Source organism: Arvicanthis niloticus, chromosome 12, assembly GCF_011762505.2.
Source record: "Arvicanthis niloticus isolate mArvNil1 chromosome 12, mArvNil1.pat.X, whole genome shotgun sequence".
Classification (NCBI taxonomy): domain Eukaryota; kingdom Metazoa; phylum Chordata; class Mammalia; order Rodentia; family Muridae; genus Arvicanthis; species Arvicanthis niloticus.
Window position 1 is genome coordinate 28,064,256 of NC_047669.1, and position 15,698 is coordinate 28,079,953.

The window sequence follows — 15,698 nt, forward strand, 5'->3', positions numbered from 1 at the left end:
AATAAAGTGTTGTGTGTGGTAGGGCATGGAATGGGGGTTGGGGCAGGGAGGTGACTTTGTTTTAGGATTGGTATTTGACTCCAGTTTATCAGAAATCGCTACCTAACAGGACCTGGTATTTAGAAGAAACACTTGGGCTGGCCTTTAGCTTCCCCTTTCCTTTAACAGACCACTTGGAAAGAGCACATGGAATGGCTTTAAAGCGAGGACAGCAGCAGAGTGTGAGTCAGTGCAATGCAATGAATGTTTTCAGAAATTAAAAGATGAAGCTTAGGAATCTGTCCAGAAAAAGTCTACATGTTCCAAAGAGGATAAGAGATGTTGAATTGCCTAAGAGTGGGTGGTGGAAGGAAAAATATTTATAAAAGGAACAAAAACTAAAGGGGGAAACAAGGTTAGACCAAGCTTTATCCAGAATCAGCGCAAGCTTTACCCATTGGTGACACATACTAAGACAGATCCCTAAACAGAAAACAGATTCCGACTAATTTTTTTCTGAGTTTTTCTCCTTTGTCTTCCTCCCTAAATAGTTTTCAGTTAAGAAATAAACTTTTTTAGGCTTCAAATAGCTCAAATAAAAATCCCCTGAAACAAAAATTATAGTCTAATATTTTATTGGAAATAAATAAAATCAATATGTTCCTTATTGTGATCCACTTGAAACAGGGTACTCAAATGTTTCCATCTGAATGCTGGTAAATTTGCATCAAATGATGGGTTTAGCAGAATTCTCATCAAGTCAATTGTTGTCAATAAATATATATTAGGCCCTCTGTTAGATTCTGCATATAAAAAGATGATAGGATAATTAATACTATTTGCAGAGGACTCACTAGAGGCTAGTTTCTAGACAGTGAAGCTTAAAGCTCATATTATCAATGTAAGCATTGAAATTGCTCCCCTTAAGCAATTTTTAGTGATCTCAGTCAAAACTGTAACCGAAATTTTGGATACATTGTGGACTCTTTTTTTCCTCCACCCCTCTCCATTCCTTTACATCTTCCCTTTCAACTCCATAACATCAGGTAGAAAAGAAAAAGGACAGGAAAGGGGCACCAATTTGTTAGACTACTTCTCACTGGTTAGGGGTGGTAAGTTCCTTGAGGCAAGTTTGATCTTTGATTTCAGGATATCTGATTTCTTTTTTTGTCACTTTACACACAATTACTTGACAAACTGCAACCAGTCAATCGGCACCTTCTATCAGGGTTCTGGCATGTATAGATCATCTGAAAAGTCCCAGAATTCCAAAGGTTACACAATTGGAGAAACTATCTATAGCAGGCAAAATCATGCCTCTGCTAGAGCACAAGGCAAATCATACTTACCTCCTCTGTATCTAAGATGAAAATAAAAACATATTCTTATAAGAGTTCTTTGTTTTTAAAGAAACCAAAATTCTTACTACAAAAATCTTACCAAAATTTAGCCAAGGATCTTTGGATATGAAAAAAAGCATAACTGAAGATTCCCAGCAGTCTGATGTTTACGGTTCTATTATATTCTAAAATGTAAACAGTTCTTGGCTCCACTATCCATAATCTGGTATTATTTTATATTCCTATTTAGTTCAGTGGCCCTCAAAACTTAATGTGCATAAAATAATAGACTGTGTTTAGAAAATAAACTCTTCACAACAACATCCCGAAGATTCTAATTAAGCAGGTCTAGATTAGGAGTGAGCATCAGCCTGACAGGCTGCCTGAGTGATTCTGACACAATTAATCTACAGTAATACTTTGAGAAACATTACTTTACAGAAGGAGTTCTCCTTAAAATGGTCAAGTTTTCTTTCTCTTAAAAACATAATTTATTTTGATTGTATTTTCCCATCCCCAATTCATCCTTAAAACTGCCTCTCATCCAATTCCATGTTCTTTCTCAAAACAATAAGGAAATAAATAAACAGAATAAACCCAACTATTTTTCTAAAATGTCTTGCTTCTAGAGTATTTTTCAAAGCTCATTGATTTATTTTGGAGGTCCCATCTTCTCTGAGAGATAAATAGGCGCCATAAGATGGTGCATTATTTCAACTAGTTTCCTGTGTATTTTTTTTAGCTACTTGTTCATATTCCAGATGGGAGTTATTTTGGTAAATTATGTGCAGATGTTGTTGTATTGTCACATTGATTTTGGAAGAAATTTAATAAAACTATTTAGAGACAGTAGGTTGTATGTACTGGCTACTTAATCTAATTATATTTGTGGTATATTGATTAATATTAATGTAATAAATGTTTAACCACAAATACTAAAGTGGATTTAAATACTAAAACCCCTAGTTAAAAAAAAAGAGAAAACTCAAGATATTTTCAGTAAATGGAATTAAACAGAAACGATTTATTAGACAGGCTATTTTACAAAGTCAGTCCTATCACAGTGCATGGAGCCAAACAGTAATGAGTTTTAGCTGGAGAGACCATGAGAGGGGCCAGGATGGGTGGAGCATGGTAACAGTTTGTCTAATATATCATGTGCTTATGACAGAGATAGTGATCAGCTGAGAAAAAGCCAGATCAATACACTAACCCATTGTTGACTGTCCTCTAATCTTAAGGAAGTGCTTCTTGAATGGAGAAGCTGGGAGAGAAACCTGTTACAGTCTGTTTTGTTAGGATGTGGAAGAGAATCCAAAGAAGGCATGGCCTTAGAGCAATGGATCAAGAACCAGAAGTACATATCCTCTCGGATCTATTTAAGATTTCCCTAAGTTAATTTACTACTGAGAACTAAGTTGTCTAATCTTATCAACATTTTCATCACCCCAAACCTCTATTTTTAAGAATTATAGCAATATATTTGAAGCCTAGAGTGAGTCCTGGGGGAGGATGAGACCATTTAAGAATGTCCTTCATTAGTGCTAGCTCTTCTCTGTTTGTCTCTTCCACAGTCCACAATTGTTCGAGGCTTTTCTCTACATTTTCTTCTAGGTCTCATGTCTAGCTAGCAATATTGGGAGTATTGCTATCTCCCAGTTCATGCAGAATGGTCTTCTATTCAGTCCCAATGAGTATTACTTTCTTATCTCTGACATCTCTTCCTTCTACCACTTGTACTTAATGTGCTTTACCTAACTTTTCTTTGTCCTTTTGCTTTAACCTCTTAAGTTTTAGAAAAATCTGTTCCAATTAATCCTGTCTCTGGGCAAAAAAGACTAGCTTCTGTCTGAAACTGCATGTTTTAGCAAGCATTAAACAGGACTGGGATTGAAAAGGGCAAGGAAGAGAACAGGGTACGAGTACCATAAAGCCAGTGGGGCCATAGCACTTCATTCACTTTCTAGGTAAATTCACCTTATTACTGTGTTTGATTAGATGGTATGCGACAAGCAGTGGGGAAGACTGGGTATCTTTTCCTACATTCTAGGGACAAGCTTTCTAGTTTTTGCCAGCTTCTGTTTTTTAATACAACTTGAATGATTCCCAAACCTCAATTGAATCAAATTGTTATCTAGTACAGTAGCTGACTTACAGTGGACACTGTATTTTGCTTGTTTGTAAATATAGCTTTGTTACAAAATTCATCAAGTCTTTAGATTGGCAGCATTTAATTTGAACCTAAGAAATTAAAAAACAAAAACAAAAAGAAACCTACTGCCATATTATTTTCTAAAATAACTGATCTAATAAGCATGTCCACCCAGAATGAAGGCAGAGGTTTATGTATCATGTCTGCTTTGCCAAGTAATTCCACAGACAGGAGCTTTGAAGAAAAGCCTCCCAAAGTTCAAATTATCTGGCTACCTAAGAAACAAAGAAGAGATTGAGGCAATCAAGGACTATTTCATGTTTTTTTTTTTTTTTTAATTTGAGACACAGAATACTATCTCACTGTCTTTGTTTAACCTTGAACAAAACTAATAATTGCAAATTCAAGACTCTTTTTTGAAAAATCTGAGAAATGTGCTTATTTACCTTACAATTTTAGGGAGGACTTAACAAGTTCATATGTGTAAAAGCACTTCTCAAACAATGAAACACTATAGGAACAGAGAGTATTGCCACCCTAGTCTTCATTTTTAATTGCATAACAAACTCTTCATCTGTCATATGATTTGCTCTATCACACTGCAGTGGTTAGCATATCACAGAAAACTCATCTAATTAAACAGGAGCTGAAACACCTCTGGTACCCGTGTAATCCAATTACACTTACCAAGTAAAAGAAATTAGCCTGGAAATTTACTCTTCAGCCTGGACAGTTCCCTGTTCCTCAGCCAGTCTTGCAGAGCTGACAAGGTCTTCAGAGATCATTTCTTCCAATACCCTGATTGGTTTATAAGAAAAATCACTGGAAGCCAGGAGAGAGTGGAGTACCATTAACAAGGAAGACACATCAGAAAGGATTCAGAGAACTGCACAAACTATCAATTTGCCTACATTAGCAGACTCATCTCCCTCAGTACTTTCTTCAATTTTCTGTCCTAGGTGTCAGTGTCATTTAATAAAAATATTTCCATAGTACTTCACTTCTTTCAACTTAGTCTTGTTAATCTTATTCCTTCGACCCTATGAGAGACAACAGGGGCAGGAGGTGGGTGAGAAGTGAAAAAATGAATACTCGAGAAATGAGAAAGGAAAGAAAGGAAAGGGTGGCTTGCTGAACGATTGGGAAGAGAGATGCAGGGACTAAAGCGATGGGATGCTGGGGTGCAGAGCTGATGGTTTCTGATAAATCTGCCTGTGTTCAGCTTCTGTCCAAGTCTTTTACTCTGGTGTCACTTGTACAGTATGAAGTGGTCCTCAAGCCACCTCTTAGGAAGAGGAACAAGACTACAAATACACTCTTTTTCGCCTCCTGAATCACTGGATTCATTTTTAACACAATGACATATGCTCATATGGATTTAACAATCAGCAGGACATGCTAATGTTTTATTTACAAAATTAGTACATTGATATTAATAGAAAAAATTTAAACACATTGAAGATTTGCTGGTGTCCTGTTGTCTCATTTCTCCTACTTATAGTTCTGAAATTTGGGCAAATATTTTTCTCCTTAAAAAAAGAGATGGAGAAAATGAAGCCTTTGGCTATTAAGTAATTGACTGGTAATCATACATCAGATTAATAATGTCTATGGAAGTGATACAGAAGTTGAGATTAGTCCTTGACCCCAGTAATAAGGACATGAACAGAAAAGTACTAGGATATCATTTCTATAGAGTTAATATTCATTATTCAATCACCACAAAAATTAACATTCAGAAAGCATAGAGACTTAGAAAACTTATTTTAATGTTATTTTTGTTAACATGAACTAAGTGTGAGTATTAATGTGTTTCAGGGTGGTATCCTTGAATTTGCATGCAACATGGAATGATCAAACTAGTCTACTATCATAAAAGCCATCCCTTACCTCTAGTAAGCAATATTTATATTTGGGCCAACATTTGTTTTAACCTTCAGGTAGGAGAGATAACATGTGATTTCCATCATGCTAGTCTGTCTTACATCACATAAAAAATGTCCTTAGGTTCCATGTATTTTACTGTAAAGGACAGGATTTCTACTTTTTCTACCTGGATAATATTCATTGTGGATATGTGACTCCTTCCTCTTATTAATTTGTTAATAGACACTCCAGTGTGTTGATTGTACTTGACCATTGTGACTAATGCTACAATGAGCATGTATGTGCTGCTATGTCTTTTCTTTGCTTATTTTCTTCTTTTCATTATAAGCTCAAAGGTGGCATCCCCCAGTAAGATTCTAGATCTACTGAGCTTTTGAGAAACCAGTTTATTACTCTTTGCTATGGTTGTAGTAGAGGTCTCTTTAAGGTCTTAACATAAGTCATTGGTTAATTGCAAAAAAAAAGAAAAAAAAGATTAAAGTTAAAGAATACATGCCAGGAAATCAACTAATTTGATTTGTATTTCCCAGGCTACATTGCTGAATTGATACAAATGCTGTGAGACAAAAGGATACGTAGTGTCTCTCCATTTCAACTAAGAAATTCAAGAAAGATATTCAAGCCTACCCACTACCAACTTATGTAACAAATACTTCATTCAATATCAGGAGTTCACCAACTTCCTAACCTGCTTCTGTAGGTCCCTTATACTGTTTCTCAATGGTTACCCCTTAACTCACATCATCAGAGACTCCCAGGCTGCATGCAAATTCATTTTCCAAAAAGTTTCTTGCTTATTTATTATTTATTTGTGTGTATGCATACTTGTATCTGCACATGCTAAGATTGGCAGCTGGAGGTCAGAGGAAAATTTGAGAGATTCTTCTGCTCCCATATGAGTCTTCAGATTGAATTTAGGTTACTAGGCACAGTGGCAAGTTATACTTGATTTGCCTTAAACAAGGGGAAAGTCTTTGTATATGGATGCTTTGAACTTACATTTTAAATAAATAATATAGCTAATTTTACATGAACTAGCATTTTAGGTTTTGCTTTAATTTTTTTTTAAAAGTTGCCCTAGGTAGGAGAACATTAAATCTATACATCTCCAAAGGTATATAAGGTTGCTACATTTTAAAGCATCATTTGAAAGAATATTTTGAGCTTCTAAGAAGTCTTGTTAACAAGATACTCTAATCCCATTACTGCGAATCTTCACCCAGAGGAGTAGAGAATGTCACTTTTCCTGTAGTTGTTGGCTGCTCATGATGCCCATGGTTTTCTCTGTATCCTACTGGTTAGGAAAACAGGAAACCAGTGCAGTAGAGTGAATGAGTCAGTCCTGTTTATTTCCATTGAAAAGCAGCTACCCACAGTTTGTGTATCTCCCTCTGAGAACAAGCTGGGAAATGTGCGTTTGAGAAAATAAAATAAAAATGTCTTAAGTGTTGATGCTACATTTCCAGGGCTTGATAAGTCCTTCAGAGAATAACATTTCATCACTCCACTTAGCAGGGTATAATTACTAATAACTTGAAAGCTTTATCTCAGTGCTACCTCAAAAAAAATTAACAGGAAGGGAAGGAAGATAAATCTGTCTTTCCTTGGATATATAGATTCATAATTAAGTATCGCATATACTGGTTAAGTCTCTTGTCTGCCAATTGTATTATCCCAGAATTTGGAGTTGAGAAAAAAAGATCATCAGCGGATTTATAAGGAACTATCACTACAGAAATTTGTTTTGTATCTGTGTGTGTTTTATCAGTACCTGACTAGGCTCATCTGGATGTCTGTTCTTTGTCTAAGCTTTTTTTTTTTTTAATATTACCTTTGTATATCAACAGATAAAACTATACGTGTTTGATATAAAACATATATATATATATATATGTACAACATATATGTATTTAACAAGCGCACACATATATATGTGCAAAATACCAATAAGACAAAAAAAATGTGCAAACAAGCCAATATAAGGCAAAATGTCTACAAAAGCACTGAGTATGTTTTGAATTGGCCATTTACTGAAGGGCATGGGGCCTACCCTTCAGTGTGTTTAAAATACCCAGTGAGTCTGTTAACAAAAACTAATTTTTTTTCTTTCTAAACTGATAAAACTTGGAGGTAGCTTCTTGGCTTTGGATGGGAGCTTGTGTACAATTCACCTCTTAATGCTGGGACACCTATGCCTGTCTCTTACCCCACACACACACCAATTTCTCTTTCTCTTCATCTCCCTCTCCCTCCTCTCTCTCTCTCTCTCTGAATGTATGTATATGTTTCTTGTGCTTTTCTTTCTTTCATTTTTTTTGCTTGCTTAGGGTTTTTTTAATTTGGCTGTTTCTTTTTTATTTATTTTTATTTAATTTATTTATTTTTTTGCAAAAGAGAGAGAGAAATAAGCTATAGAGAAGTGGGTGGGTAGTGAGTTGGGGAGAATCTGGGAAGAGTTGGGGGAGGGGACACCATGATCACAATACATTATATAGTGTATTAAAATACTTTATTTAAAAATATTCCTGAGTATTTTCCACCTATACCTTTATTTCCTCATTCTGTCTAGTGTCTCTTTGTTATCTGTCTGTATTTGCCAGTTTCTCTTCACTGAGCATTTACACATAGTACCTGCAGCACAACAACTAGCAAAGGGAAGCTAGAGTCTCACATTGATTAGAAAATAGGGTCCCAACTCTTCAGTGATAATTTACAGCATTAAAATCTTTGTAATGAAATATATTTTCTTTATGTGTGCTGCCTACTCTGGGCCCACCCAGCTTCTAAAGTTCCTGGGCACTGTAGTCAGCCAGCTAAGGCTCTGTGTGGCTCTCCATATTCTACTTTTGTGGACAACCTTCTCTGGAACTAAGCTATCTGGCTTTTAGAAGCCTGAGGGACAGGCTCTTTCTCTGGGATATGTAGTGTTGTAGCAGTATTTCCTGAATTTCACCCAGATCCAGGAGCGAAGCCATTGCTTATAGTATTTGCCAGTTTCTATGGTGTAAATGCTCCTACTGTGCTTAATATCTCCAAATATCTCCTCCAAATGACAACATATTTCTCATGTCAGAAATGTTGCCTCTGATCCTCCATATGCTGTGAACACTCTTCATTTGGGCTACTTTTGAGCTTTCTTACCTTACTTTATTTAGGCTTTTATTGAAATGCCACCTTCTCAGAAACACCTGCCCTGGCTACACGTTTTCTTCTTCTATTTTTGTTCATAGTGCTTATCATAATCTCTAAGTATGCTTGTCTGCTCATTATCTATTTCCAAACTAGAACAGAAGCCAAAGGATTTGTTAGTAGACATTTTATATATTCAGCATCTAACATAAAATTGACACATGGTAGGCGTAGGAGCTCAGAAACAGTTATTGAGTTAATGAATAAAATACACAATCAATGACTTTGAAAAGGAGAATTTTAAAATTTGTTATGTATTTCTGAGGAGAAAAATTGAACCTTAAATATTAAATGAATTACAGTCCTCTATACCTTTTGCCTCTGCCCTCACTGTTCTCTGCCATAGTATCTGATATATATATATATATATATATATATATATATATATATATATATATATATATATGAAATTTCTAAAGAGAAGGCATTGTTTCCATTTACAGTTCAATTCCTATTTACAGAACATATACTAAATGCTCACCTAGGAAGTGCTTGTTGACTAAGTGAACTCATCACAGTTTTCTATTTTTGACCCTATATTTCCCAGGAAGATTTGTAACATATCCTAAATTGGAATAAAAGTGTTTTATGAGCATCTATCAGGGCTAATGGAGGGCGTAGGAACTGATAGATAGACTGTTTCAGGCCATATAGACAAGCTAGAGACAGACTTTTAAAGTCAGTGGATAGAGAAGTTTTGGCAGCTGCTGCGAAAATCAGTTTAAATCCCTAAGGTCTTTTAAGCCAAGGAAAGAAAAAGCATTGAGAATTAACAGAGCAATGGGTCCCCTGGGGCTGCTTGAAAGCACACAGATTCTAAACATCCCCAAATATGTTGTTGGGTATGATATTAGACCACTAATCAATTGAGATGTCCATGATCGTTTTATATCTAACTGCTCCTTGAGAGTTTGCCAGGAAGGATATAAACTTGACAGGTATCCAGACTTTCTGACTCAAGAGCTTTTCCATGTCTTTTCTTCATCATGCAGCAAGAGTCACAGCAGAATGAGGTAATGAGGCAAAGAAGTCCTCTTCACAGCTCAGGAAGAGGGGGCACTTAAGGACATGAAACTATTATACTTGATTGAGATCTACAAGGAATGCCAAAAACCTTTTTTTATGTCAGGGTTATTTTCATGGAAAACTGGGTGCCAAGTTATGAGTATGCCTTTGAGAACTATGTCAAACGATCTGGCTAGCTACCATGTGCTCTCTGTGTGGGCCTTCAGAACCCTGTACCAGGATAGGAAATAGGCTGTGAAAAAGTTAGAAGGAAGTAATCAGACAGTTGAATACAGAATACCTAGGAAGGAAGTTTTCTCACTGAAGCTAAGCATGAGAATACACATCCTTCATGTTCCTGGAAGATTTGAAACTCTGAAAAAATTCACTGTTGACATTTTAAACTACAGAAGGACAACTGCAATGAAGAAAGTATGGAGAGTTTATACCAGGCAAAGAAGGAAGGACAGGTCTGTTTTTATTGCTTTTGTTTCTTTCCCTACTTACTTAAATAGATCGTTTCTATTTAAGTAAAAAAGTCAGAGTCTTAGCATCTTCACAATTCCTAATTTCGAGGGGCCATATCTCTATGTGTTAGCTTGAAATTGCAGAGGTAGATACTGACACTAGGTCTGAAGTCCCAAGGTCTGTGCCTTCCTCTCCATCCAACCTAATTTGCTTTGCATTCAACTAAGATCCTCAACTAAGCTAGCTTCTTACTACTTCCATACCAAGCACAGCAAGGAAAGGTAAAGTTCTGAAAGCAATTGACGTAGACCTATAGGAAATAAAAAAAAAAAAAAGAATGCACGGTCAATTGAGAAAAGCCATGATTAGAAGAGAGGTCATAGTTAACAACATGAAATTCCCTCTGATGTGGCTTCTATTGGTCCAGAAGACCTATTCCTTATTAATTACACCTCATGTTTTGCTTTTATTTACTATCACTAGCCAAAATGCTCTTGAAGATCATTCTGTATTGCTGAAAGCCATCGACCCGAACACTTTGAGTTGCAAGCAGCCAATACAAATGCTGCCAGCCAAATACTTTTGTACAGTCAGAGGGATGAGCTGAAGTGGCAAGGGGAGGAAAGCATAAGCGGAGATGGTAATTTAGGTCCTGTGTAAGTAAAGCGAGAGATTATATAGTGCAAGAAGCAGAGTGGAAAACTGGATCACAGGCCTCTAATTTCATTGAACTAATTGTGAGTCCTTGAAGCTTACTCTCCTCATTATAAAATGAGGGATTTGTCATGATGCCCTAATGGTGCCAATGTGAGGTAATTAAGTCTATTCAAGAAATAATCCTTATCTTGATTGGGTAAATAGGAGTTGATTAATTCTACTCTGATTAACCACTGCCTCTCAAAATATCCTAGAGACTTCTACCAACTCTACCCAGCCATATCCCATTCTCCCCTACACACACACAGCAGAAAGTAAAATGTCCCAGTATCTTTCAAGACAGAGATCAAGCCGAGATCTAAATGTCCCTAAAACATAAAACATTTCTGCAGATGGTTGTGGTAAGTGAGATGGCATTGGTTAGGACAAGATGATGGAGTGAAAAGGGAGGGGGCGTAGGAAGGAGGTTTCTTTGAAGCATCAAAAAGACTTCATACATCTTTTCTGCCCTTTTATAAAGACTTCATCTGGCAGCCAGATTGCCTTAATGGCCTACCTAAAAAGGCCCACCCTGGCCTGACATAGCCAGACACACACTCCCGACTTTGGCTTGGCTTCTTTGATGCTGTCACATGTCCTTCATTTTTCACATTTCATTCATTCCTTGCCTTTAAGCTACAAGGATAAAAGTGCCTGGCATTAAAAAAATCAGCTTCCATTTTTTTAAAGGGGCAGACATTTCATGCAGCCTTTGATTTCCTTCCAGGAGAAAAAAATCATTACCTGTTCAAAAGGAGAAACTAGAGAGAGTTTTTTTCTCCTTCTTCTCTCTTCCTTGTCTTCACCCCGATTCCCCCAAATTTCAACAGTATGTGATAGCACTGGGTAGGACGTAAGAAAGGACTAGAAAATAATTGTCTCTTGGAACACTTCTTCTGCCACTACAGTGCATAAAAACGCTTGAACATCCATTTACTGCTAAACAATGACAACAGATAATTAGAATGCTTTAAAGCACTGCACCGCATTCAACATCTGTTAAGCATTGGTTAGAATAGCTGTTTTTAAAGCTAGGTGGTATTAAGGAGGAAAGGCACTAGATAGAGTGTAATTTGTGCAGCCTGCAGAATACGTAAACATGCACAAGAGAGTGTTGAAGCCTCTGATATGGAGAGTGTAAATGAAAAGAGAGTGAACACCTCAGAGAGCATATAGAACTCTAAACCTGTATGTGTGTAAATGCCCACTTAGCAAAATGTGGCCTCAGGGGATGCAATTTACATCACCTCTCCAAAGCAATGACTTGATCTTGAAATGTGGAGGCACACAGACCACCTATGTGACTAGTCCCCTACCTAAAGTATCTAAACACCCAAATGAGGAGAAAAGAAAGAAGTGGCGAGATCTGAAGAAAGGACTGGTGGCTACAGACTATAGCAGATCTTTAGAACTAACGTGAAAGGAAAATGTCTGGAAATGATCCTTGGCTTTGAACCAGAGCTGAGGCTGGAGCTATGTGTAAATGTGCTAGAAAAAAAAGTCACAGAAGTCACAAAAGTGGGGTGAGGAGGAGGTTAAGAAACCTCTCACCCAGATAGTGAACTCCAGGAAAGGAAATTGTATCAAACTGTTGGATTTGAGGGGAAACAAATTAAAGGGAAATATGCAAAATTCAATAAACAACAAAAATCTGAGAATTTAAAATATATTATTGAAAATTCAGAATAAATGTATTCTGAGAATGAAACAGAATAAAAGCTGAGGAGAGTAAAACAAACTGTCCAAATAAACTTCAACATCCATGGATGTTTTGTTGGGAACATGGGAAAATAGTCAACCAAGGCTAGCACCAGCCAACCAAAACTCCTGAGAAGTCTCCAACCAGCAGGAACTCATCATGTTTCTCAATGTCCTGTTAGACATGATTCTCAACCAGGAAGCTGAATCTGTTAGGAACCAACTGAAGCTCCATGTATCAAGGGACAACAGTATTTAGTGAATTTAAAGAACCTTTTGATGGTCACTGTGTTTAGGAGGGGGGGGAATGAAAACTCACAGAGGTTGAGTAAGTATCGACTTCTCTTATGGAATAAATTATAAATTCCAGAGCAGCAGTGTCAGACTCAGAGTAAAGAAATAACAGATGTCAAAGTCACTGGCCATCCACATTCATACTAGCATTAATGTCGGTGTTAACAATGAAGAGAGTTCTATAAAAGCTTCCAAATCTCTTCCGGGTTGAAAAGAAGCAGGATGCCAGTTATATGGAAAAAATGTAAGATAAAAGAATTTTGGATTCCTTCATATATACCCCACCCTGAGACTGGCTTGATGGTCCAGGTACATATTCCCAACAACTCAATGTGTTGAAGAAGTTGAAGCCTACCTTGGCTACAAAGTAGGTTTCCCAGCGTACATGAGAAATTGTAGGACACCTTGGCTTGAAATAAGAAAGACATAAAAAGGAGGCTTAGGGGACAGCTTGGAAGTAGATTTTTTTGCCTAGCATGCATGGAAGTCTATGTTTAATCCCATTAGTGCAATTGAAGACATTCTATTATTTTTAATTTTTAGAAAATGATGCTTGTCAATATGACTTATTCAAGTATTAAATTTAGTATTAAAAAAAGGAAGAAAACACAATGGTAGCACAAGAAAAAATGGCTTGGTTCAAATGATTATGTCTTGTGCTCTTGGTGGGAAAAAAAAATAAATCTAAAAGTAAAAAGAACTAATAAAAATTTCCCAATGTTGTCATCACTTTCTGGGCCATCGATAGAGAACAATGAAAAGAAGCAGTCAGAGACAAGTTATCATTGCTTGTGAAGGGACAGGCAAGACCCAAAATGGGCAAATCTAAGAGATCAGCATGAGTATTAAAGGGCAACAAGAAGTTATTAAATGCTGTTTCCGAGTGATAGTCATTGTGTTTGATTTCAGTACATTGGCACTACATTGGGCATAGTCACAGAGGAACTAAATAGTACACATAAGGTAGTTCGGCTCTTGTTTATATGAACGAACTAGAACTTTAGAAAGTAAATAGTAATATCAAGAAATGCAGCAGCTCACCCAATAATACCCTGGGAAGCATGGGACTCTCATTTGAGCAGAGGAAAGCTGAACAAGGAGCCAACTGTGATCTATGTACTTGTCTGGTACACCACTTGTTAACAGAGAGCCACGTAGAACATTTTTGAGGCATCTTAGGAAGTTGGAAAAAGTAAATTTTTGGGCGTATTTTAAAGTTTCCATTTTGTATGGTAGATTTCAAATCTATGGTGCTTTTTAATATGAATGTGGAGGTGCTTAAACATATTAAGAACATAATAAAATATGTATGTGTGCGTGAAGAAGCTGTTTACTGGTTAATAGATAGATGAGTGTTCAAACTTTAGTGTAAGTTTGAAAACCATGTCCCCTCCTGTTTGACTCTTTGGTACATTGACTCAGGATTTTACTTTTGTTGCTATAAAGACCCAAATTCTCTAAGGTGTGGGAGAAAACTATCAGGAGATCAGATAATCCACACTAGAAACGTTCAGACATTTAGTGAAGGCAATAAAGATTCTACTAACAAATGAGAATACGTATGTCCTCCTGGACCATGACCTCTTTGCTAATCTTCAGATTTTAATTATACTACGCAGGAAAAAAATCAGGAAGTAATTTTATATATTACTTTGTTTATTAAAAAGATATCATACCAAATATGAAATGATGACATGCTTTCTTGGCTTAATAATATGACATTTTAGTATATTTGATAGACTAAAGATACATAAAGACTGGAGATATTGTTCAATAGGTTAAGTTACTTGCTGCCAAACCTAACAACTTGAGTTGAATCCTCAGGAACTACGTGGTGGAAGTAAAGAACTGACTGGTGGAAGCTGTCTTCTGACTTCCAGGCATACTGTAGCACATACATCCACACACACATAAACTCACAACAACAAACATTATTAGGAAATAAAGAAATAAGATAAAAATTAAAAACCAAAAACTTAAGTGAATAAAGATTGATCATTAGATTATGAGATAGAAAATAGATGGTAGATAGATTTATAGATGATAGATAGATAGATAGATAGATAGATAATAGGTAGATAGATAGATAGATAGATAGATAGATAGATAGATAGATAGACAGACAGTTAGATAATAGATAGTATCTTAAGGGTTTATTGCTGTGAAGAGACACCATGTCCAACACAACTCTTAAAAAAGAAAATATTTAATTTTGGTTGGCTTCTAATTAAGAGGTCCAGTCCATTATCATCATGACAGGAAGCATGGCAGCCACAGGCAGACATGGTTTGAGAAAAGGAGTTCTACATTTTAATCTGAAGGCTGCCAGGAGAAGAGTCTTTCTCAGGCAGCCAGGAGGAGGGTCTCTTCCACACTGCAGAGAGATTGAACAGAGGACCTAAAAGTCCACCTCCCAACACACACAATGACACACTTCCTTTAGTATAGCCAGACCTACTCCAACAAGGCCACACCTGATTAAAGTGCGACTTCCCATGGGCCAAGAATTTCAAACTATCATAGATAGATAGATAGATAGATAGATAGATAGATAGATAGATAGATAGATGCATTAGCCTATTACATGGTTATATGTTTAACTTTGTAATGTGAATGACTAAAAGGCAAAAAAGAAAGAAATTCGAACACTAAAAGTCTATTGGTTCAAATATAAAAGTTTACCTCAGGCTTCTCTAGTTTTCTAAGACTTCCAAGTATTCTACTTTTATAATTATATTACTATAATCTTTATTTAACTATAAATGCCTGTGACACAGCATCCCACAAATATGAAAATGTTAATATATAATAAACACAATTACTCCATATTTGGTATTTTTAATATTTTTATTTTATTGTGTATATGTGTGAGAGAGGAGGATGGAAGAAAGGGAGGAAGAGATAGAGTGAGAAAGGCAGAGAGAAGGAAAAGCATGAGAAGGGGAGGGAGAGAGATGAAGAGATATAGAGATGACACAGAATAATCGTGT

General features: G+C 36.4%; 1 protein-coding gene across 6 annotated transcripts in view; it reads left to right on the top strand.

Annotated features, from left to right (window-relative positions):
- Positions 1–15,698, top strand: part of Lsamp (limbic system associated membrane protein) — a 2,034,784-nt gene that overhangs the window by 1,643,769 nt on the left and 375,317 nt on the right. The gene's annotated exons all lie outside the window — the stretch shown is intronic.